A 23,917-nucleotide genomic window follows, 5' to 3' on the forward strand; every position below is an offset into this window, starting at 1 on the left:
GATTTGTTTAAAAAAATTTACCAAAGTCTCTTCTTGCTTTCTCTTTGTGTCATTTAAAACTGGAGATACATTATAGTTAGAGAGACTTTTAGGCTTATAAAAGTTGGGGTGAACCCAAGGAATAAGCAGCAGAGAGTTGTTTTTAAGTGTTTCGTTCTATTATCCCTTACCATCTGTAGCCCCCAGAGAAAAAACAATACTACTAAATTTTGGACATAAATAAGTGGGTAAAAATAATGTATCAGCTTCTCTAATGGCAGTTTGTAAGGAATCACTTTGTAACTTAAAAAAGCATTTCTTTTAAATTTAAATATATTTTAAAAAGCAGTGCTCTCTTCCTCTGCAATTAGGTAACAGTTTTTGTGCCAAAGCTTTGTAAGTCTAAAAAGTCCTTAGAGAAATAAAAAATTAAACAAATTGACCAAATTATGTTTTGTGCACGTATGAATATGCCACTAATCCCACTATTCAGTATAATTATGATGCACCAATAGAAAACAGAAAATAATATGTAATAAAGAAGAAATAAAAATTAAACAAAATAAACCTACCAATATTTGAAAATGTAGGTATTATTGTTAAGGATGCTGCCCATAATTCTGTTATTACACTGAAATGTTTGGGCATCAACAAATAAAGAAATAAAGGTGCTAAGCACTCTATATAATTTATAGAAAATTTATGAATAGTTTTACTATTAATTAATTTCTGAGTGACAAACAATTTTTGGCTAGGAAAATAAAATAACCCCATGTTTCAAAGGATTCTGAATTCTAGAAGCTACAAGAGCAATAATTGGTATGTTAAGTAATCAATGTCCATGAACAGAGTTGAAAATCCTACCAGGTATCTATGAAGAGCAATTAAAGATTATACTTTAGTTAGGATACAGGCAGTCACAATTAGATTAGACAGGTTTGATATTAGCTAAAGATTAGTGGGAGAAGATATTTCAGTTTTTCTTTCACATTTACAGTCTACATGCTTTGCCTATAGGATATTGAGTGATTAGTCTATTGGATATACTGAGGTTGGTAGGAGTGCAATTCAGAATCAGGTCAGTTTCTCTGTCTCTACTGCTTTGGAGGCTATCTCTGCATCCCCTTTGGGTGACATCTTCTATGAAACCCTTACCCTTTAATTCCTTTATAACTTTAAAAATATCTAGTTCAGTCGAAATCAAAACCTTGTTTTTGTATCAATTGCAAGCTTCTCCCTCACCCTGCTCTCTAGGGGAAGCAAGGAAGGTCTATTCTGTTTTGATTGATTCCTGGTTTCACTTCCCCTCTCCTCTGCCCTTTGCTTATGGCTTCTCCAAGTAGGGTTTGGGGAAGAGGAAAGATGGGAGAAAACGTGGTAAAGTGCATTTTTACTAACTCTGTGTTTTATCTGGTATTTTTTCCCATCTCTCAGAAATGTATTGCATACTTTAAAAACAGGAACAAAATGACTGCAATCAACATTTACTTTAGATTGTTCATGTTAGCAAAATGGTGGACTAAGATGCTCTGAGCTCTTATTCCCTCAAGGAGACAGCAACTTTAACCAAAAATTGACTAAAATAAACTTGCAGGAAGGTGAAGACCAGGAATAACATGAGTCTCACTTCTGTGGACCTGTTAGGATGTTTTGACCTGGCGCATTCATCTTCTAATTCTTTTTCTTCTTTTTAGAACTCTCTTTGGATTCTCAGATAATCTGTGAATCAGATAAGCCAACCTTCCCTCATGTTCTCTTTAGTGGGTTCTTGTGAGGGAACTCAGTCAGGATTTCCACCCTTCCTAGTCTGCTTATTGTATTAGTGAAAGAGAATATTAAGCTACCTTAAAAAGGAGATTGAATAATGATATCTTAATATCATATTATCATATTATCATGTATTCTTAAAGTAAAAATAAGAATTGTATCTTGAAGGAGGAGGGATGAAGAATATATATAAAATATAGCTATTACAAAGGTTCATGATCTTCCAAAAGCTCAATACAAGTATTATTTTTCTTAGTGTTTTTATTTCTCATCTCTTTTATTTGGCCAAAAACAAGTTAAAATTGTAATTAATCAAATTGACTTAAAATTTATTTTTTTTCCTTTGGGGGATAATAATGTAAAAATGTTGAGAAATACTTGCTTCTATAAAGTAGCGATTTATTATTCTCTCACTTAATGGTCTAGCTCTGCTCCATAAGGTCATTTAGGGATCTGCCCCTTCCTTACATCTTACTGCTACACCATTCCCTAGGATGTTATCCTGGTTTGCATGGTCAAAGCTGTCATGCACATGTCTTTTTTAAAATGGAGAGAAGAGGAAAGAGATGAATCTAGAGCAAACAATTTTATCTTAGCAAGTTTTACAAAAGTTGTGCCCATTACTTCTTACCCTACGTTGAGGATAATTTAGACATGTGGTTAATTTTAGTGGGAGAAGTTTGGGAAAATAATCTGTAGGTTGGTAGACATATGTCCAATAAGAAGGGAGAAAATTTCTGTGGGAAGTAGATCTGCTATACTGAATAAGAAAATTCACACTGGGGGGGGGAGGCACTTAGGACTCCTTTTCAGCTGCCACCTGCAGCCCACAGAGCCCCTTTCTGCTATTGTCCCCCATCCTGCAGAAATAGTCTTTGAAGACCATTCTAACCTGTCATGCAAAAGGTCTATATGGCCAAAGGGAGCTCAAGTAACCTTCCTGTATTACATGATAGATGGCACTTTGATCTTATGGCTCCTTTCTCTCTTCTTTGTTCTACACATGTAGACTACACCAGATAGCCTGATGGCTTCAGAATTCCAAGTGAGGAAAATATAAGGGACATATGGTAGTGAAGCAAGAATTACATACAGTCAGCACAGATAGGTAAATCGAGTCAGGTTGGATCAAGGAGGCCAATTTTGAGTGAGTCCGGCAAGTTGGAGACTATCCCTTGAGGGACTGAAATGTTAATTCTTTCAGAGCCCTTCCTCTACCCTTATCAAGAACCTCCATCTGCTCCAACCTGTTGCTAAGGTAACCTGTCCCAGAAATTGCCCCTCCCTACAGGAAGCCATAAGGTTGTTAATTAATGTGTCCTGGGCAGCTCCATCCTGCCCTTTCCCCTTCAGCCCACCTGTTTCCCACCTTTTGGCCATCCCACCCAGCATTCATGGGCCTAGTCACATATGCAGGAAGGAGAGAGATAAGGGGAAGAGGGCAGGAGAACAAAGGAAGCCTAGGACATAAAAATGGCAGAATATCTCGCTTCTGGGGATATCAGGATACAGCTATGGCCCCCTTCTCCCTCCCAGGAGAAGTCTGTTACTCCTTTCTGAATAAACCCTGCTTCATATGCTTGCCTCAGTGTGCTTCTCTAATGTTCAGACTTCAACATGTGGGGAAGCAGAAGTCATCACCAGTAACTGGTGGTATCAATAGGATCAAGAAACTATATGGTTCTCTAATCTTCTAGTAGCAGATGCCTATCTCTTCAAGATGGGGAGAAAGATGCTTCATGAGATACAAGGCTCTCTTCTTGCAGATATTTCACAGGCACTTAGAAGAGTTCTTAACCTTCCTCACTTCCCTTTGGGGGTGAAAGTCAACACTATCCTCTCTCCTGTGGGAATAGTGTTATGGATCGGATGTGAGGTGTCCCCCAAAAGCTCACATGTGAGGCAATGCAAGAAGATTTGGAGGAGAAATGATCGAGTTGATTAGTTAATTAGCCTTAACCTAATTAGTGAATTAATTCCTGATAGGATTAACTGAGTGGTAACTGGAGGCAGGTGGTTTGTGGCTGGAGGAAGTGGTTCATTAGGGGTGTGGCTATGCGGTATATAGAGCGTCTGTAGAGCGCAATTTCTCCCTCTGCTTCCCTGTCATTCTCTTCCACCATGATGTCCTTCCTCACTTTGAGCCCCAAGGACTGGAGCCAGCCACTTATGGACTGAGACCTCTGAAACAGTGAGCCCTTTCATCTTCTACCCTTGTTCTGGTTGGATCTTTCAGTCATAGCAGCAAAGAAGCTGACTAAAACAGTAAGGGAAATGCCATAATACTTTGGATTCCTTTATGTTAAGAAATTATTCCTTCTCATCAATTTCTTTAGAATTGAAAACTTCTCTGAAAAAGAAGAGTAGGACCTGGGGTCAAATGATACAGCAGATGCCTTTTCCATTATAGTTCAGGCAGCTGTAGCAGAATACTATAGGCTGGGTGGCTTGTGCAACAGAGATTTATTTCTCCCAGTTGTGAGGGATGGGAAGTCCAGAATACTATAGGCTGGGTGGCTTGTGCAACAGATTTATTTCTCCCAGTTTGGGGAGTCCAGGACAAGGGTGCCAGCATGGTCAGGTTCATCTGGGTGCAGATGTTTGTTTTCTTGCTGTGTTCTCAAATGATGAAAAAAAGGTTAGAGAGTTCCTTGTGCTCTATTTTATAAAGCATTAATCTTATCCACGAGGCTCTTCCTTCATGACCTAATTACCTTGCAAAGACTTTCCCTCCTGACACCATCCTATTAAGAGTTAGGATTTCAACATATGAATTTTGGGGGCACATAAATGTTCAGTCCATTACATTTATTTTGTGCCATCTTGTTCCTTCTATTCATCAAAACACTTTAGTTATGGACAGAATTAAGCATCTGCTCATCATTAACCACCTCAAGTATTTACTGTGGGCTTCTCCGTTTCTCTGTCTTAAGACCTCCTTTAAAGCAAAAGTCTCCTTGGACAGCTTGTAGGTTCAGTCTCAAAGTGTGGTGCAGACAATACCCCAAGCAACCTTCAACCAATGGGCAAGCCAAGAGATCAATGCCCAGGCTCCCTCCTTTTGGGAGGACCATCCTGGAGACATTCTGTGTTTCTCAGAGGTTCCTGCAGAGAGGCACCTCTGTGACCCTTGGCACAACTTCACTAATGTACCACAAGTTCTCTGTTCTGCTTTCCATGTCTTGACTTTCCTGTCCCTTCACTCCTGCTTTCTTGGATAGAATACTAATTGAACCAGCTGAGTAGAAATCCTGTTCAGAATTTCCTTGTGGGGGAAACTAAGTAAGACAACCATTTTGTATTTTGCTAAATCTTAGAGCTGTTAGGAATTTCTCTTTAGAATGTACTTACTTATTGTTATGAGTTGTGAGGTCCTCAAAATTGTGAATGACAGATTTTCACATGTATCTCTTTTTCCTATAATAATGTTTTCTTAAATTCCCTTAGCATTATATTAAAAATCAGTGTTCAATGAAACAAAGAAGCTTATTGTTTTACAACAAATATTGTTGAGTGAACTATGTGCTAATGTCCTAAGATTGAGTTATCTGAGGAAAACCTGGCTAATGGGCCAGTGTGAAAAATATCAGGTGTCCTTTCTTGTTAGCCTAACTATAGGCTTGGTACTCAGGAGTAATTAACTTACCCAGGGATTGGCTTGTTACTTATGGGGTGATATTCATGTTAAAATATCTTCAGGTTTTAAATACAAAGGCATTTTATCCTTAAGAAATTATGAACTTATGTCCTTTGCCTTGATTATACACATTGTAATCAGAAGGTTGGTTCTTTGTGATGCATATTTGTAAGGGAAAAGTTAAGAGGTTATTAAATGTGCATTGAGATTATCATAAATATAATTAGTCCGTGATATGCATAATGTTTTACATAATTGATATGGGGTCACTTCCTTAGTGATTATTTGTAAAGTTAGAGGAAGAAAACATGTTCCTAGGAGAAGTATTTGCTTTCTTTTTACCTTTTTGTAATTATAAATAATTGACCCTGATGTGAACTGGAACACAGAATCCATGTCGTGAAACACCTGGTCTGCTTCTTCCTCTCAACTCTTTTGTGGAAGGTCAAGTTGTATCCTGCAATTTACTAAAAATGCTATTATTATTGTGTTTTAACAATATTTTTTTTGAAGTTGAAATGATGGCTGGCTTAATATAGAGAGCCTGATAAAAACTGTTATAAATCACTAGTGGTTTGGGGAAAAATACTAGATTCCAATTACTTACGATTTCTACAGTTTCTCAGAGAATTGCTTAGGACTTTTATGTCTTTTTGTCACTATCTCTAGTAATTTAAATTTGTTGGATTTGAAAGAAATTGGTACAAACACTTGGAGATTATTCAGAAAGTTTGTTTCCAATCCTCTTACAAGAAATAGGTTCAGAATTGACCAGCAAGTAAACTCAGCTTTCCTGGAATATTGTTAAAACAAGCTACAGCATCCCTTGGCTCAGGCCTTTCCTATACACATAGAAAAACAGCTTCCAATTTTCACAATGGCACAGTCAAATTTCTTTGTTTCAATACTTTTTGTGACCTAGTTTTAAAATTTTGAAGGTTGTTTTCACTTTTTTCCAGTGCAGAGCATGATATGCCCCATCAATTTATGTACTATTATACAGTCACAGTATACCTCTTACTTTGTGGCCTCCAAAAGAAATCTGAGGTATGCATTTTTTTTTTGTTCACAGAAATCATTCTTGAAAAATTCGTGTACATAGATGCACGGCTTTAAATAGAGGGGGAAGTTTTTTCATTTAAAATTATTTTATTAAACTATAATTCACATATAATACAATGGACCCCCATATATACAATTCAATGGCTCTTGAATAGTTTTGCAGATATACAGCCATTTTACAGTCAACTGAGAACATTTTTTTCAATTACAAATAGAAGCCCTGTACTGTTTAGAGCAACTCCTTCTATACACCTATTTTTTCCCATCCTCAGCAACTGCTAATCTTGTATCTCTATATTTTTGCATATTCTCAACATTTTATATAAAAGAAGTGTATGATATATGCTCTTTTCACACAGTATAACATTTTCAGTTTGTCCATTTGTGGCACATGCCATGTTTCATTCCCAGTCTATGGATGCATCGTAGTGTGTTAATGTATTCATTTGTGATAGGAATTTCGGGAGTTGCTACCCATTGTGACTAAGGATGCTAGAGGAAAATTTATGTGGAGATTTTTATTTGGAAACCTGTTTTTATTCTTTTGTATATATATCCAGGAATGAAATTTCTGGGTCCTATGATAATTCTACATTTAATTTATTGAGAAACTATCAAATTATTTTCCACATTGGCTGCATCATTTTACATTGTCATCAGTAATGTAAAGAGGTAGAATATTGCTAAAGTACCCAAGTTTAATGAATCTCCAACCTAAATGCTATCTGGCTATCACATACACTCATGAATTAGGAGCATTATAGTGTTATCTTTTATCTGTTACATTATCTGACAGAAGTTAATGATTTCCTTTATATTCAAAATGCTATTTACTTATTTTAGAGTGGTTTAAACTGTTCACATTTTCTTCTGTAGTAAAATTAAAATTTTGTATTTTTTTGGAGGAATACTGGAGATTGAACTCAGAGGCACTCCACCACTGAGCCACATCCCCAGCCCATTTTTGTATTTTATTTAGAGACAGGGTCTCCCTAATTTTCTTAGTGCCTTGCTTTTGCTGAGGCTGGCTTTGAATTCACGATCCTCCTGCCTCAGCCTCCCCAGCTGCTGGGATTACAGGCCCAGCAGTAAAATTAAAAATGTTATAATTGTCTAAATTGGCTTAGATTTAAACATTGCTGTATAGACAATTTCTTCTGGTAGTTGGTGATATAGTCAATAACCAGATAGAGAAATTTACATTTTGGAACAAAAAGTTTATAGGAAGGAAGACTGCTTGGGTATAAACTGTTATTTTTTAAAATTTATGCTCTCCAAGGAATTGTTTTGTCACTAGGCATCCTGAATTCTGACAGAAAAAATTTAGGCAATGGTATTTTAGCTGCCTTTTATTTTGCCTAACAGCTTCCTCCTCAGCACTTACTGAAACTATTCCCTTTTCATCACATCTTTCACATTACCTTAGCTCAGCTTTTTATGGAATGCTAAAATATTGCAATTATATGCTAGATGACTGTTTATGGCAATTTTAGGTTCATCTCATATTTTCTTGAGCCATTTTTGTGCTTCAACTATCATGGTCTCCAGTTGCAAGCTTTTATCTCACTTAGTCATACACATGCTTATGCTGGGGCCTCTCTGCCCCTGCTGGTTGGGTTGCCTATGAGAGCTTGTCTACAGTTCTAACAAATGTGCAGTGAGACAATTAAAACCTTCATGTAACCTCTGTTGAATGATCCGGATAAATGTTGATGAGTTTATGTTGACCTTTTTCCAACTTGAGTAAGCAAAAGCACATTGAACGTCATTCCTCAGAAGGTTTTATATGTTGGTATTTGCAAAAATTGAATGGATATGACAGATGACAATGGACAACAATAAACACAAACCATTAGTAGTCCCAAGCCTCAGTTTGTACCAGTTGGAATCTTTATTATACAGAATCAACTCCAGAGTTCTAGTACTTGATATGCCATGGTTCATCTGACAAGTACATTTTTCTCAATCCTCAGAATTGGGAAGGACAAAGATATTTTATGTTTCTATAGGAAGGATAGCAGTACACATTCACTGTATTGCCCTCAAATCCCATCACAAGATAATCCTCAGGAAGCATTGTCATCTGAAGTCTCTGCAAAACATCATGTTCCTTCACTATATTAATTAATAGTATCATATTTGATAAGCAAGAAGTAAAACATACTGTGGGTATATTAGTGAGATCTACACATGTCTATTCTTACACTTACTGGATTACTTGGGACACTACAAACTCTGGTGTGGTCCAGAGCAAGAGAGGCAGTGATGTGAGTTCAGGTTGTGATGAAAGCTGCCCATCAACAGAACTGATATTGCCAGAGGTAGTCATAATGGACAATGATTCTGCATGATGAGTTACAACATAGTCCCCAAAGTTTCTGAAGCAAAACCTGCTATAACAAAGGACGACTGCTTGATATTTAAAAACCATCCTTGTCATCCTTCTAGACCCCAGTACACTGACCGTCTGGCCATGGAATATCAATTGAGTATGAAATTTGAGTTGTTCATCATCATTTGGATAGTTTCAAATCCATAGTTTCGTGATATTGGGAAGATGTGTCAGTGGCACATTCAATATTGTATGCACACTGTTCAGTGCAAATGTTTTTTTTCAAGAACAAATGTAAGGTTGAGGGCATAGGAAGTTGCATGACAAGTGTCCTGGATTCCCTCTGTTGCATCAATGCCTCTTCTGAAACTGTCATCTATAGATTCATGAAGTGTTCCCCATGGTCAATTAGTACAATTAATAGAAGTAGAACAAATATGGTGCATTTCACAGTTTGGATCAATGTGTTACTGTAGCTAAAATTGTGCTGCTGCCAATTATGGTGCCACATGAGGACATTAAAGAGGGGAAATCCTCCCAGGAAATCAAACTGCAAGCAGTTCACTTGTTTTTTTTTCTCCTTGTATGAAGGGAGAAATGAATATCATAGATTACAAGACATTAGCAAATGGTTCAGCTGCTTTGTTAGAGAACTTAGAATAAATACACCAGAAGATCTAAGATAAAGAAGCTTGGAGCAGAGGCTGGAGTTGTGGCTCAGTGGTAGAATGCTTGCCTAGGATGCATGAAGTACTGGCTTTGATCCCATCACTGCACAAAAATAAACAACAACAACAAAAACCTCAAATAAATAGATAGCTAAAGGTATTGTGTGCATCCAGAACTAAACAGATATTTAACAAAGAACTTTAGAGCAGAGGCAGGTGGATGGACCATGTGAGTGGGTACAGAGCACATAAATCTTCCCACATCACATTAATGTCTGCTAGAAAACATTTATTACAGAGGAGGAATTTAGCAACCAGCTGTATAGGACAATAGAATGACCTAACCTGTGGAATTCACTCAGCCTCTTTCCTAAGTTAATCTAGTACTTGGGCAATGGTCCCATGAATAGAATGACAGCAATGATGGAGGCCATGACTGTGTCCAACAGAATCCAAAATGGGCCATTGGTGAAGCACAGCCTGCCTGCAACAGACACTGACACTGGGCCTTCTATCTGGCACTTTGCTTTCACATTGGCCATTTAGCCACTGGAGAAGACAGCGTATTGTTCTCAGTGGAATTTATGATTATTTTGTATCTACTTATATTTCTTAAAGTGTCTCTGTAAAGAATGCCATCCAAAAATTTACAAATACCTGATTTATTGATATGGAATCTTGCTTAACATTGTTTCAGACCTCTTTTGTTTTGAAAGAGGTGCAACAATGGGTACATCACCATAAGATTCAATGATCCAACCATATACTGCATCACCCTGAAGCAGCTGGCCCACTAAAATGTTGGAATGGTCAATTAAAGGCTTAATTAATGTGCCAGGACAAAGACAACTCCATATGGTGTTGGGGCTGCAATCTTCTAATTTGTATTATATCACCAATGTGTGGTGCTCTGTTCAGAATCTAAGGGGTTTGGCCTTTTAGTCATTACTTCCAGTGAAGCATTTTTGGAATTTATCACTTGTGTCCCTACAATATTAAATTTTGCTAGATTGGAATCCTCATGACTCATGGGTGTGGCAGTTTCACTGAACCTGAAGCTACAATGTTCATTTTGGGGTGACAATAAACATTCCACTAAACCTTCACTTATAACTATTGGCTAAGTTTTTTTTTTTTTATTTTTAAGAGATAGACCAAAAAGTTGATCCTGATTACTGTGACATTCTAGGGTTGACTGATATAAAGTGGAATGAGAAAGTTTTTCTTTAGAAACTAGAATATTCATTGGGGGTGATTTTTTTTTTTTTGCCTTCATGAACAGTGATAATTGAGTATGGGCAATTAACAGCTTCTGTAGTCAAGAATAAAGCAATTGTGGACTTTAGCTCCATAGGGATAAAGTATTGGTTGGAGTGTTGGGTGAGGGAGAGGCAATCTGGATGGAAAAACTGGTTCCATGTTGGAATTGGGATTCTTATCCATTGTAAATCTTAGTAGTATCTTCTTATCTTTTGCACAAATCATGAACACACCAGCCTTAAGGTTCGGTGATGAACCAGGGCTTAATAGAGGACACAAACAGAACCAAGCAGTGCAAAGGACAAATAGTGTTGACCATTTTTTAAATATTTATTTTACAGTCTCTTTATTCCACTGTTATTGCAGAAGCAATTAGCTGCATGTAGGTGTAGCCTGATAGCTCTTCATTCAACCACATCACACATCTTTTGTTTTTTTTCCCTGGTACTCTCCCACTGCTGCTGTTTGGAATTCCTGCAAGAAGTCTAGTCAATTGATGCTGGTTCATGAACAAATCTGGAAGTGCAAAAGAATTAACATTCTCCTCCAGAGAAAGTTTTCTGATATCTCAAGACATCAGTAGGATAGACTCCCAGTGGCACATGGGGTAACCTACTAAAAATCACATTCTCAGATTGACTTTTCCTCTTTCACTTTCCCCAAATCTGCTGTGTCTATTCCTTGGGGTCCCTTCCCCAAATAAACTACATACACACAAACAGACCTCTGGCTTTGTTTTTGCACTGAGAAAAGGTCAGATGTGGCTTTTCTATTTTTAGCCTTTTTAATTTCCATATATCTGACCTTACTATGACCTTACCAGGCAAATATCTCTAAAATATAAAAGAGGTCACGTTACACCAGAATTGACCACTTTTTGCTAGATTCCAATGACTCAGTATCTCCTCCTGGCGTACATGACCCTGTTAACTGCTTGGAAAGTCAATTCTAAGAACATCAAGGGAGGTAGTAGGAGTGGCCATGGGCTGAAGTCCTCTGTTGCCTCTCCTTGACGTGGGTAGAATAACCCTTCACCAGCTATTTTCAGAAGAGGAAAAGAAGCTAAGCAAGAAATCATAGATTTTAAGAAAGATAATATTCTTCTTTGATTTAAGCATGTTTTTGCATTAACTGTATCAGAGACTCTAATAAGTCTCATCCAGTTCACTCATTCATCTATTCATAAAACTCATATTGAGCAAAGAACTTACTAATGCCTCTTATCTCAGTGAGATAAGAGGCATTAGTAAGTTCTATATTCAGGCAGCTTTTTTATTGTCTAGTGGGGGCTGTTTTATCTCAGCTTCTTCAGATTGGGGCTTATTAAGGATCATGAACCAACGCTGGCAGGAAGATAGAAGACTGAGACAAAGAAATGTAGCCAGAAAAGTCTTCCCTGGGTACTTAAAAAAATATTAACATATGCTCCTCATTATTTGGTAAGTGGTGCTTTGAGGTACAAAATTAGCAAACAAGGTACCTGAGCTTAATTATTCATCTCTACTCCTTATTAGTTATGTGAACTTGGGCAATTTTCTTAGTCTTTCTAAGTCTTCTTTTCCCTTATAAAATGAGGATGAAGAAATCTCTGCCAACTTGTTTGAGGATGAAATAAGACAATGTGATAAAAAGCTGATCCCAGTTTTTGGCTGTGATAGCACTCACTAGATGATAGTTTCCTGTCTTCACCCTCTTTCCATCACTATCTCATTGTGATAATCAACTGATTAATTCAACAAAAGAGGAAAAGCTATTGAATTAATCAGTTGTTTTTTAATGATAGAATTTATGGTTCTTGAGTTTTCTGGACACAGATCTTTAAAGGACCCGGGGATGATTGTGCCTACGTTCACATTTCAACTTGGTTTAGGGAGGAGTTTGGTAGAGATGGAAGATAAGTAGTAGTAGAAGAAGGGAAGTGGTCACATAAATTAAATATGTTAAGGATGAATAATTTTGAAAATGTCTATAATAATTGAAATTTGGAAATACAAACAAAGGGTAAAAGTGTCTTGTCCTTATGTGAATATGTGATGTGGAGAGGGCCAGAATCCCCTTTTTGCCTTCTCCTCTTCTCTTTTCAAATGTCAATATTATAGGAGTTAGGATGAATCTCTGGTCAAAAGAGAGATTAGGAAAGTTGGAAGAAATGGGATCAAGACATCTTTGGGTATTCTAGAGAATTACAGCAGAAGGTTTTCCTCTTTATTTTGCAATCGATTTCAATGACTCTTCTTCATCATGACAGATATTTTTATTTTTTTGTTTTGTGATGCTGGTGATTGAACCCAGGCTTTATGCATGCTAGGCAATTTCTCTATCACTGAGCCATATCCCCTGCCCATGAGAGAGATTTTCTCTCTCTCTCTCTCTCTCTCTGGTAATGGGGAGTGAACTAAGAGTGTTTAACCACTGAGCAATATCCCCAGCCCATTAGAGCTCTCCCTCCCTCCCTTCCTCCCTCCCTCTCTCCCTTCCCCAGGAATTGAACCCAGGGATACTTAACCACTGAGCTACATCCCTGGCCATTTTTATTTTTTTAAATTTTAAGATAGGGTCTCACTAAGTTGCTTAGGGCCACACTAAATTGCAAAGACTGCCTTTGAACTTGTGATCCCATGCTTTCATTAGGAATATCTTTTATTCCCAATGCTGCAAAGCGGCACAGATGAAGGCTTAGGCAACAAGAAACAGGGTGCTTAGAATCTGCTGTGGAACCTAAGAAGTTTATCTGAGGAGACTCCTATGATTGACCAGGATAGAACAGGAGGCTGGACAGGAATTCTGACCAGGAATTAAGGTTATACATGTAGTAATGTCAGTAAGGTTATACATGTAGTAATGAAACTGTAGTTTTGAGATGAGATTAGATTCCCACTTCACCAATCTCTTTCTGGGTTCTTGCCTTGCAAATTTGAAAAATAAAATCCACAGACAATAGTGGAAGGGAAGAGTAAATACATGAGGATTTATCTAAGTGAGAAGAGAGAGAAAACCTTTATGCCTCATACCATTAAAAGCCCATTTTGGTGCTGATTCTGGGTAGAACATGATGCAAAATCTATGTTAAACATGCATTGAAAACAGCACCTTTGAGTTTTAATTCTTCCTATCAAATTCCATTTGGGTTCATTTCTACTTTCTTGCAATAGGCTTTGAGAGTTCTCATTAATATTTCTATAGTTAGTCTCCATGTGTGGGTTTCTGCATTTATACAAGAACTCAATTGGGACCAGTCACTTCTGATTGCTGACCGTTCACTATTATTCTGTAAGAGCATTTTCTGGGCTATGGCCATCCAGGAAAGACTCACAGTGTCTGATGGTGCAGGACAATAATGAGAAACTATAGTGCAAACATCTGAATCGACAACAGAAAAAAGCTTATAGTAACTAAAAGCCTTGTAATGTCATTGTATCTAATGTCAAGATACATTGGTTGTAGAATAAAGGGATAAATGACAGGCAGTATTTTTCCCGAGGAAGGAGTTGTAAAATCAGCCAAATCTTTCCTCAGAAGTAGAATAGGTCTCTGAAATAAGTCACTAACCTAAGTGGCACCTATGTGACAATATTATTAGTGTTCCTTTCTGCACTCTGGCTTTGGGGACTAGCTGATGATTATGAGAAAGGGAAGTGGATAGCTTTTTGCTATTAATGTGGTATGAGGGTTTCTTCAGGCCAATGAAATTAATGATTTAACGAGTACAGTTTGCATTTGACCAATTTTGAATTTGTTGGCTGATACAATCAGAAATGGAGAGGTTATAGGTAAGGGTGAGTATAGCCTTGTGGAAATGGGTAGGCTTTCTCAGAATGCAGCACCATCAGGGGACAGAAGTACAGTTGGGAAGAAGACTGTAATTTGTCTTTATGAGACAGTTTTGAAAGATGAGTGACTAGTCATGATTGTCAAGTCTGTGATTGTGAATGGGATTTTAATGGTCTGGACAAGATGTAAGTCTAAAAACAGGCATAGCCTTTGATATGTTGAGAGATGAGTCTGAAGGGTCCATTTCAGATTCAGGAACTGAACAATGATAAACTAAAAAGCTGTAAAAAGCCTCTTCTCTGTGAGACTGAAACAATGGCTTATAATGATCTCCACAGATTTCTTGAAAGGTATTCATTTTAATTCAAGGTTATCTCTGAACTCCTGGTCTAAAACGTTTAGATTTGATATTAAACTGATTAAAACATTCATAGACTATGTCTCAAATAGTTTTGGGCTTGACATTCCAAGAACTATAATTCTTCTTCTTCTTTTTTTTTAAGCCAGCTCAAATCTATAATTTTAGAAGTAGAAAAGAAACTTTTTAGATCATTCAATGTAAACTTCTCTTTTTAAAGATGAAGAAACATGGTATTTTGAAGAAGAGTAAAGTCATATGGTACTAAAGTACCAGTTGTTTGTATTACCTTGAAATTTGTTCTTACACATTTGATAAAGAAGTCATTTTATCAAAATTATTAATGAAAAGCCTAATACAGAAACACTACATGGCTCATATCTCTAATATTTTTCATCAGGATTTGATTATACAGATGATCCTCAACTTATATGGGATTTTGTTAAACCACTGCAAGTTGAAAATATCACAAGTTGTAAATTCATTCAATACACCTGACCATGTGGACGTTATAGCTTGGCAAGTGCTGTGGTTTGAATGTGGTTTGTCTTCCAAGGCTCAGGTATTGGGATGCTGGTTCCCAGGATGGTGATATGGGAGACGGTATGGAAATTTAAGGCCTGGGGGACACCTAGGAGGAGATATTTAGATTGGTTGTGGGCATGCCCTCATAAGACATTGGGAGACCCCAGTCTCTCTGTTTCTTGTTTAGAGATGTGATCTCTTCCTCTCTCAAATGCTCCCACCTTGAAGTGATATATTCAAAAGTTCCCTTACCAGAGCTGAACTGATGTCAGTGCCATGTCTTTGAATCTCCTTAACTATGAACTAAAGGAACTTATTTTCTTTGTAAAGTTATTCTTCCTAAGAGTTTTCATTATAGTAACGGATGCATGCAGCAATTAAGTGAACTGTAGGTACTGTTTACCTTCATGATTGCATGACTGACTGAGAGCTGCTGCTCAATGCTACTGCACAGCATTGCAAAAGAATGTTCTAGTGCATATTGCTAGCTCAGGAAAAGATCAAATTTTAGAATTTGATATATGGTTTCTACTGAATGTGTGTGTGTGTGTGTGTGTGTGTGTATATATATATATATATATATATATATATAAAATTTTTTAAATTTTTATTTTTTTGCATCATTCTAAAGGTGAAAAATCCTAAACTGAATCATTTTAAATTGGGAATTTAAATGATTGCAAAAGCAGAGTTTGAAGAAATTGGCTTGTATCAGTTCTCATTTGGACTCTCTCAATAGACTACTGACTAGTCTTTGTGTTTTTGTTCTTGCCTATTTTCTACACAGTAGCTGCAGTCTTCTTTAAAACATGTACATCAGATTATCTGACTCCCTCACATCATTTGGAATACAATGGACATGTTTTATGATGGCTGAAAAGTCAACACACCATTTTGTTATGGTCTAAATTGGACAACTTGTCCCCAAATTCATATGTTGCCATCCTAAACAGCCTCTCAGAATATAGCTGTATTTGGAGATGGAATCTTTAAAGAGGGAATTAAAATGTGTTCATTAGGGCTTTCAATCAATATGAGTTGTGTCCTTATAAGAAGAGGAAACTAGCTCACAGATACACACAGAAGGAAGACCATGTGGAAGAAGAGGAGAAGGCAACCACTTACCACCAGAGGAAACTCGACACAAACCCTGCCAATACTTTGATCTTGAACTTTTGCCCTCCAGAATAGATAGAAAGATTATAGATAGATAAAGAAAATATCTGTTTTTTAAGCTACCTAGCCTGTAGAACTTTGTCATGGAAGACCTACTTGACTAATATACATGTTTAACCACTACCACCTTCTTGCAATCTTCTCTTCCTTAATCATTGCTCTCCAGTTATACTGTTCTGTTGTTGTTATTGTTTTCTTTACCCAGTACTGCAAACTTAAACATAGTAAATGCAGGATAAAGTCATTACACTTGTTCTTTCTGCTTACATTCATTTGTACAATGATCTTAGATTAGCTGTCTCTTTTCTTTCCCTTTTTTTTTTATTGTAGTGGGAAATGAACACAGAGGCACATCCTCAGCACCTTTTATTTTTTATTTTGAGGCAGGGTCTTGCTAAGTTGCTTAGGGCCTGGCTGAATTGCTAATCTTGCCTCAGCCTCTGGAGTTGCTGGGATTGCAGGTAGGTGCCACATGCCCAGCCCTGTGTTCTTATTTCTGTGACAATCTCACCTTGGCACCAATATCATCTCCATTGAGAAGTTTTCTGTCATTTCATATTTAAAGCAGTCCCCCATCCTCCTTAGTAATGCTCACATGACCCTGTTTTCTTCACTATAATCTTTGTTATTAAGAATTATGTAGCTTATTAATTTGTTAGTTTATAGTTTGTGTTGAGAGCCACAGCTGAAGGGGCCCCAGCAAACTTCCGGCTGCCAGCTGATTGGCTCCTCTGCGGTGATGCTCATTGGGCTGTTTCCCGTACAGGCCACCAAATGCCGGAGTCTGGCTGGGCACAATTCACTAGCCACTTGTCAAGCAGAAACAAACTTTATTTTTAGAACGGCACGCGGCACCACAGGAGCTCTTCAGGAATTCCCTCAGAGCCCAACTGCCACCAACCCACCGGCTTCCTGCGAGCCTCTCAACCCCCACTCCTCCTGCTCTTGAGGCCTATTGGATGGGTCATGTGGGCGGAGCCAAAAGAGTCCCCCAATGAGCAGCTCCATGGTCTGAAAGGGTGGGATCTGAAAGGCCACAGCCTAAGGGGCCCCAGCAAACTTCCAGCTGATTGGCTCACAGTGACTTCGGCTGTGGCTCTCAACAAGTTTGTCTCTTTCTCATCCCATTTCAAACTAGAACATCTGCTCTAAGGAAACAAAATCTTGCTTTTTATCTTAGCCTTATTCTTTGTTCTAGAATCATGCCTGGGATATAGCTGGACCTTTATTAATATTTATTGAATAAATATATACATGAATTAATAATGATTAGGTTACAATATTACATCTCACTATTTCAGAGAAGCAGTCATGTACATGATGGTGGCAATTGAACTTCAGATAGAAGTATTGGGAGTACCAAATGGAAGAAATGACTTATGGTTGGAGAATTTGGAATAAATTTAAAGAAGATAAAATTATTTGTGTTAGATGTATAAAGAAGTAAAATATAAAGTAGAACTGTAGAATAAAGTGCATGAAAGATGATTCTACTTAAGATACAAGGAAGATCATTGAAGAATATTGAACAGCAATGTTACCTAATGAACAGGGTGTTTTTGCATGTTTAGACTGATTATAATAGGATGGGTTAGATGTGAGATGTTAATGGTAGAAAACTACTGTGAGAAAATGACAGTCTTTTTTTTTGTGTGTGTTAGAACACATAATTTCCCCCTTTCTATTAGCCATAGGAATGAACAGTGATGGATAGATCTATGAGTGGTTGCAGAAATAAATGATAGGGCTTAGAAACTGGCTAAATGAGATTTTGGTAGCAAAGTGGATGAGATATCCTATATAGCATTTTGGCATAAATTTCTGAATTATTACAGCAATAGGGATGTCAATAAAGAAAGGACAACCAAAAGAAGGACCTTATTAAAGGAATATATTGAGTGTTAAATACTGCTGAAACTTTCAGTTATAGGTATTCAGTATTGAATTTGAAAATTGTGTCTTGGGCTTAGGAAAAAGGTTATGTCAGTAAAATAGATTTTCAAGTCATGGAGGAGAAATTGTGGATGAGATTTCTAAAGAGTAGTAAAGAGGAAAAGTACAAAATCTCGGGTTGAGAGGACTCCCAGACTTAGGATAATGAAGGAAGAAGTTCAATAATAGATAATAATAGATAGAATGAGAGAACTTATCATCTATGCTGTAAATAGCAACATCTATGTAATATAGTGGAAGAAAAGGGATAAGCAAATCTTGGAAATGGGGAGTTGTGGTGGTGATTGCACAGGTATGTATAATGGTTTTTTTTATTCATTTATCTGTAACTCATATGTCTTGGTTTACCATAACTTTGACAGTGATAATAATAGCCTGTGGAAGGTTGGATTTTCCAAAGTTGGAAGCAACAATAGCTATTAAGCCATGGGCTGTCTTAGAACCTTGCCACTCTCCATGAGGAAGGAATCTAAATTCCCTCCTCTTGAATCAGGGTAGACTAATGACTGGTTTGTGACACAATTGTCATTGCTTGACTTCTAAGCTTGGTCATGAATGGTGATGCAGCTTCCATTTTTACCTCCTAGAATATTTAACCTTTACTGCCATGAAAGCATCTGCCCTGATGATGCTAAGCTTAAGGAAATCCAAGTTAGTGCACATGGGCCAGATGGAAGGGGCTTGAGATTCTGAAGAGAGGTGCCCAGCTTGTCCCCAGCTGCTTCAGTCTCACCTGTACTCTGACCTCTAGGAAGACTCTAGCCACCTAGCCCAGTTATCTCCAAATACCTGACCCATGGAAGCCATAAAAGTTTTAACCAACAAATTTTTAACCATCTAACATTTTTTTTTATTTTATGTTTTACACTAATTGTGCCACAGATTTATTCTGGTTGGTTTCCAGTGGCTCAGGCTCTTTTCTATAGGTTCTTGCAAAATGTTCCCCTGGGTGGAGTGAGCTGAATCCACATATCTTTTCTCCTTGTCTTTTTCCTTTTTCTAGTCATTTTCCTTCACACTTTGAGCAGGCTCTCTTGGCTATCAGATTGCTTAATATTCTCAATATGTACACTAGTTCTCTTGGCAAGAATCTTGCCCTTAGCCGATTTGTTTACAACAATGCTGACAGAATGCCCGGTGATATTATCATCTTCAGTTTTGGCACTGTAACGTTAGTGGGGCATTCCCTTTTGAACACTGTCTCTTTTTCATGTCGAAAACATTACTTTTTTTTTCTACATTCCCATGTGTGTGACCAAAGGAACAATTCTGTTGTCTAAAAGGCTTAGAGAACACACAGTAGGTGCCTCTCTCATTTTCATTTTGCTTGTCATTTTTGCAAATTGTGGGAAAATGATGATTCTGCCCGAAGCCCTGGGGTGATTTGTTTTTCAGCAAAAGTAACTGGATAATTTTTTTAGTAATAAAGAAACTAAAAAATTTTGTTTTATGCTCTTGTTATTCAATAAGAAACCCACTAACTTAACTTCTTCCCATGAATTCAGGGGGTCCTTTTGTCAATTATATAACATATACTACCAAGGAGTCCTATCATTTTTCCTATGGTATCTACAATTTTCTTCATCCATTATTCTAATTCTCTGTAAAGATCATTGAGGTTGACAGGTGCCTTGGATAGCTGAGGTAATACACAGGTGTTGCAGAAAGGTGTTTATGTTTGCCCATGTTATCTCATCCTTGTTCTTCATTCTAGGTGTAGGATGTTTGAAGTTGGTCCAATCCACTGGTTTCCACCCTCCAATGGTGTCCACTACCCATACTGCACTGTATATTTAAGAGGCTTCAAAGAAATTCAGCTGTATGTTTATAGGCACAGGTGCACCTTGACTCACAATGGGGTCACATTCCTGTCAGCTCATTGTAAGTTGAAAAATATCAAAAGTTTGAAAGTGTTTAACCTACCAAACCCCAGAGTTTCACAACACATAACACTGTAATGTATGAGTTGCTCACCTTGTGGCCACGTGGCCGACCGGAAGCTGTAGCTCATTGCCACTGTCCAGCATCATAAAAAAGTATTGGGAAAAGGTCAAGATTCAAAATTCAAAGTAGTGAGAGTGATACACATTCACACCATTGTAAGGTCAAAATATGGTAAGTTGAGCCATCCTAAATCAGACTCTCTTGTTATTTTAAATATTAGATTTTACTACTACTTGGTTATGGTTTCTTCCTTCTGAGGGAGAGAAGTGAATGCATAGAAACAGGAATGGGAAGACAATTTAAATGGTGATTACACTAACTTCTCACCATAATAACTCTGTGTTGAAACAAACTTGCTAAGTTTACTTTCTTTATCTATACTATGGGGACAGTAACAATATTTGCTCCAACACGTAGCTGGGCTATTAAATATGCTAATGTAAATTACCATTGCTAATAGAAAGCCTAGCCCATTTGGAGATTCAGTAGCTATTAGCTGCTCTTATTGTTGAACATGAAGCTGTGAGATAAATTTTTACAAAAACCGACTTTCTTAAGAAGTGCCGAAACCACAGGTACCTGAGTATCCATCTGGGTTTCTCTGTATTTCAAACACTGTTGCTCCTGTTGCTATTTTTAGCCTCTGCACATGAGTGATTTAAATACTCTTCACTCAAAATCCTTCATCTCATCTCTGTTTATTGCTTCATTTGAAAAAAAAAAAGGGTTAGCAAATTGACAAAAGGCTCTTCTGCATTCCTAAGGGAAGTAATTATAATTATGCAGAGCAGAAAGTGAAATTATAATTTGTAGGTTATTTTATTATGCTGTACCAAATAGTCATCACAGTATTAGTAGAAGAACTATGAACTTCAAGTAGACTTCCAAAATGCAGCAATGAATGCACTGCTATTGGGGAGACAGAGTCATTATAATGCAGGAAATGATTGGTTTTATTAATTCCTAAAGGAAACAGTACTAGGTTAACTAGTAGGAATCAATGGAACTTGTTTCTTTGTCTGCATGAGCAAGTGATGCTGAAGTGACTCAGATTTATATACATCACAAATAGCAGTGTTGGCTTTTGACTTTTTTTTCCCCCTCCTTTCCCTGCTTGGAGTTACTTCTCATGTTAGAATTTATGAGATAGAAAAAAATCAGTGAAGGGGAATCATCTGAGGCCAACTGCTGTGTGGGGAAAATCAAGAGTTCACATGTTTTGACTTGCCATCCTCACATATTTTAACAAATATTAGCGGGGTGATATTAGCAAGTGTTTACAATGACAATTCATTTTCACGGTCTTGGCTCATTGACCGAGGCAAAGAAATTAATAGCTTTATTTTATTTTTATAGCATAAGCAGCACATTGTGTGTACTGTGTAGGCTGCTGAGGTGATTGATGCGATCATTGCATCTTATAGCTTATGATAATAAGTGCATATATCATACAACAAGAAATAAAACAGATATGTCCTGCACTGCACTCATCTTCCTCTATTTTCATTATGACTTTCTATCCACATAAACTGCACAAGATGTACATACTTGACTACTTCCCTGCAATCTTATATATTTCAAACTCCAAATACTGCTGTTTTGGAAGTCTACTGGGATGGGCTTTCTACTTCACACTCTTTGAAATTGATCTGGTAGGAAGAGCATCATATTTCAAACCACTTCTTTGCAACATAAGCATTAGAAGCATACTAAAAAGCCTTTTTATGTTGATTATCGCCTAGGTATACAGACTCACTCAGTAATAGCAATGGTCATGACAAGTTTCAGAACTCTGGTAACCACACATGGTTTTGTAAATGTAAATAGCACTCTCTAGTAAGTTCTTGGCTAAGGTGAATTTCGGAGACCACAGTGTGGTATATGGTACTTGTTTTCTTATAACTTCCAAAACTCTTCTATTTTCCTGACAGTAAGACTGAAACAAGTTGTGAAAAATCAGGATCCAAGGACCAGGGGCCTATGTTGGTTCCATAAGAGGGCAGTAAAGGATTGGAAAGAAAACGTGGGAATGTGGAGCTAGTTTTCTGTGCTCTAACCTTATAATTAAACCATTTCCTGCATGGAGAGTGGATGGTATTTCAAATTGCACTAATAAATCTATGGGTTAATAACATGTGAGTCAGAACAGCATGCACCTTAATCACCGCTGTTGATCTATTTGTCTCTCTCTTCACAGTGTATTGATCTCCCCCCCCCCCCCCCCCCCCCCCGCAAAGAATGTAACACAGAAAGAACTTTATAAAATTCTCTGGTCTTTAAACTCTACTTGTTAACATATTCCTGTTGCCAGTCATCTATTAATTTCCGGACAGGTAACCATTGCTGTTATAATTTAAAATAGTCTTGAAAAAGTAGTTGCTGTGTTTCTGGTGAAGCTTCTTATTACTGGTAATTGCCTGCATAATGAATTGCAAGTACAGGATGGTTCCAGCTGAGATCAAAAATGATCATTAACTCACCTATCTGCAAACTGAGGATTTCCAGGACTTGTGTCTTACAGCAATCTTCTCCCTTTCTCACTTTTTAAAGGGCTCAGCTTTCTTCTTTCAGATTTATAGGTGTCAGCTCTCACACATTTAATACCTTGTCTGTGGGACATTTACAGCAGATGAAAAACAATCTTTACTAATTTAGAAAAATGGGAATAAAGGGAATTGTTTATGTATCTCAATTAGAAAATAAAATAAGTAGGCAATTAAATTGGGTGGGTATAGAATATTTTAGAGACGGACAGATGCTCCTAATGTTGATTTTAGGATAATTTTATACTCTGACATGGAATCTATGATATTGCAATTTTGAATTTTTTAAAAAATCTGAGACAACTTTCTCCACTCTTGAAAAAGGAAGTAGATTATAATTTTGTAGAATACAATTAGTATTTCCTCTTTCTTCATCCTGTTTCCCTCTTCTTTCTTTGCAAAAGCAGAGGTAGATTTTGAAGAGTGATGGGGCTGGGCTGGGCAAGGCTGAGCATGCAGGGTGTAGCTTAGTGAGGCTTTCTCAGGAGGTCATGGGGAGTGGAACAACAAGACCTCAAGGCCTTGTGCAAAGTGGCTCATAGTGAGAGTGGAAGGTGTCAGAGATTCTGTCCTTGACCAGATTCTAATAAGCCTCTTCTGAACACTCTTAACTATACCCTTTTGGGCTTCCACATTTATCTCTGCATTGTCCTGATTTAACAAGAATCCTGCTAAGACAGTTTAGCCAGAATCTTTCACCTGCAATATTTAATTGGGTTTTTTCATTTTCTACCACCTCTGGGTGATGTCTGATCTCCCTGGCTTGCCTTCATTAAGAATCCTACTACATTGGTTTCGCTAGCATTCCTCCTTAACCCTGATGTTTCTTTCCTCTTAGCAATTTTCTATTCAAGGATCCAACCCTGCTCCTTGTCTACAAACAACCACTCCTCCTTGTAATATTTGTTGTGGAGCTCAGTCTCTCTCCCCGACTGCAACACT

At 37.4% G+C, this 23,917-nt stretch overlaps 1 pseudogene; it reads right to left on the reverse strand.

The window, feature by feature from the left end:
- The window catches only part of LOC101957902 (histone deacetylase 3 pseudogene), a 28,997-nt pseudogene extending 8,482 nt beyond the window's left edge, over positions 1 to 20,515 (reverse strand).
- Between the last annotated feature and the right edge of the window lie 3,402 nt (positions 20,516 to 23,917).

The sequence above is a fragment of the Ictidomys tridecemlineatus genome, chromosome 14 (assembly GCF_052094955.1).
Source record: "Ictidomys tridecemlineatus isolate mIctTri1 chromosome 14, mIctTri1.hap1, whole genome shotgun sequence".
NCBI lineage: Eukaryota > Metazoa > Chordata > Mammalia > Rodentia > Sciuridae > Ictidomys > Ictidomys tridecemlineatus.